Source organism: Dipteris shenzhenensis, chromosome 15 (assembly GCF_047967505.1).
Source record: "Dipteris shenzhenensis isolate YYH24624 ecotype China chromosome 15, Dip_SZ_1.0, whole genome shotgun sequence".
NCBI lineage: Eukaryota > Viridiplantae > Streptophyta > Polypodiopsida > Gleicheniales > Dipteridaceae > Dipteris > Dipteris shenzhenensis.
The window spans coordinates 16,520,861-16,523,810 of record NC_141610.1 but is presented as its reverse complement, the minus strand read 5'-3'; positions in this window follow the sequence as shown (position 1 = coordinate 16,523,810).

Genomic DNA, 2,950 nt, shown 5'->3' with positions numbered 1-2,950 from the left:
TGAAATGTACAATCCGGATGCAATGTTTTCTTTATCATGATGTCATCAAGGATTGCTCGTTGTTGTTTGTTCATGGCTCATATAGTAGTGTTGAATGTGTCTTCTGGCATAAATGTTGCGCTATGGTGTTGAGTTGGCCTTTTTGTGGTTGCCATTTTCCGAAGGTTCATCTCGTTTCCAAGGTTAAACATGTCTTCTTTGTTGTGTTCTGTGCTTATGCTGGTTGAGTATATTCATTTGCTTGAGGTACTGGATGATGCTCCTGTGCGACTGAAGGGCTTGACAAACTTCTCTTGGTTTTTATGAATCACATTTGCATTTAAATGGTACATGTCGTGCCATTGAGTTGGTATTCTTGGTTCTAAAATGGAAGATAGAGCAAGCACAACTCCCTGTAGTGATTCTCTAGGTCCTTGTTCTTGTTGTAATTGTTAAAGCGTATAATGAGCCTGTGTCTCCTAGAGGTTTTTTGTGTAGCTGGGGTGTCGTGTCCTCTTGCAAAGCTTGCAAGGCATGTGTCTTGAAGTTGACTTCTCCACCATGAATATTTTGTAATGATGTTGTCAAAGAATATGTCGATGTGTTCGGGGTTTATTAGTTCCAGTTGGGCATGCCTTTTCAGCAACATTGTGTGCTCCTCACATGGGCTAGTGTTAATGTAATGGAAATGCCTGATGGAGAGGTCATATCGGAGAGCAACAAAGAAAAGGAGAACACCAAAAATTGTGGGTGCTAACTCACCTAGATCAAGGTAAGCTCTTATTATGTATGTATGGTACAAAGGGGTATATACTGGTCCATTGGCCTTTACCCCAACAACCTCCCACTTAAAGGCCAATGCACCTTTAAGGGAGAAGATGGGCATCCTAATGTCATCTAGCACCCATCAATACTCTGCAATGTGCAAACCGCTCTGAGGAAAGACTCTTTGTAAGAAGATCTGCAGGGTTCTCATCTGTGTGAAGCTTGACAAGCTGGATGCGCTTGTCCTCAATCACCTCTCTGATGAAGTGATACTTCACATCAACATGCTTTATCTTCGCATGGAAAATAGGATTCCGTGCCAACTGGATGGCACTCTGACTGTCACAATGCAAAACTGGAACCTCTCTTGCAATGCTCAAGTCTCCCACTAGACGTAAGCCATACAGCTTCCTTGCATGCCTTAGTGGTTACAACATACTCTGCCTTAGTGGTAGACAAAGCCGTACATGGTTGCAAATGAGAGACCCATGAAACTGCACCTCCAGTGAATGAGAAAACATATCCTGTAGTAGACCTCCTGGTGTCTACATTCCCTGCAAAATCAGCATTTGCATATCCAACAACAGATGTGTCCTTCCTCCCAAAGAAAATGCACATGTTCTTTGTACCATTCAAGTATCTCATGATACCTTTCACTGCCTCCCAATGCTTCTTGCAGGGATTTGCCATATACTGCTAATAGCTCCCATTACAAAAGCAATATCTAGACATGTAGCAACCATGGCATACATCAAGCTTCCTACTATGGATGCATAAGGTATCTTTGCCATTTCAGCCCGCTCCTCATTTGACTTAGGGCTATCCGCTTGGCTGAGTTTCACATATGGAGGCAATGGAGTACTTATGGACTTCCCCCTCTCCATATTGAAATGCTCAAGTACCTTGCTAATGTACTCTTTCTGTGACAAATAAAGGAGTTTCTTATTCCTATCCCAAACAATCCTCATGCCAAGTATGTGACTGGCATCACCCAAATCCTTCATGTCAAAGGTCTCATGCAACCTTTTCTTCAAGGCATCCACATCCAAAGTAGATTTCCCAGCAATAAGCATGTCATCAACATATAAAATCAAAATAAGAAGGCTGCCATCTGATGCCTTCTTTGTGTAGAGGCAATGATCTGTCTCACTCCATGGTACCCTTGGGATCACATAAATGCATCAAACTTATGGTACCACTCCCTAGGAACTTGCTTCAGCCCATAAAGACTTTTATGAAGCTTGCATACCATCCATTCTTTGCCCTGCACAACAAACCCCTCTGGCTACTGCATATAGATGTTCTCATGAAGATCTCCATGTAGAAAAGCTATTTTTACATCCATTTGGACAAGCTCGATGTCCTCTCTGGCAACCAATGCAAGCACTATATGAAGGGTAGTCATCTTCACCACTGGGGAAAAGATCTCATCAAAGTCAATACCCTTCTCCTACTTAAAACCCTTGGCTACCAACCTTGCCTTATACTTAGGCAAAGCATCTATTGGAGACATCTTCAGCTTGTAAACCTATTTGCATGGCAATGCATGCTTTCCTTTGGGCAAATAAACCAAATCCCAAGTAGCATTCTTCATCAAAGAATCCATCTCTGACTACATACCCTTCTCCCACTTATGCTTGTCATTCCTAGACATAGAATCCTCAAAGCATGAAGGCTCACCACAATCTGTCAACATGACATAATCTAGAGATGGAGCATATCTCTGTGGAGGTCATGAGACTCTAGTGGAACATCTCAACACTTGCTCACCATGAGCATCTTGTTGTCCCAATTGATTTTCTTGCATAACCTGAGGTTGTCCACCTAGATGTGGCTCTCCCACCTCATGATCTATGGGTTGTCCATGCCTTGCATCATGTGGAACAGGTTGTGCATGCCTCTCATATGGTGGTTGTCCATCCTCTTGAAACACCACTCTGCGTATCTCAACAGTCTTTTCTGGCTTCTCATGCATCTTGTCCTCATTAAAGATAATATCATGGCTATGTACTCTCTTCCTGGCCTCTGGATCCCACATTCGGTATCCCATCTCGCCTGAATCACCATATCCAAGAAAAATGCACTTCCTTGACTTTGGATCAAGCTTGCTACGTTTTTCCTTAGGGATATGAACATAAGCTTCACAGCCAAATACACAAAGATGCCCATAAGATGGTGGCTTGCTTGACCAAACGTCTTCTGGCAC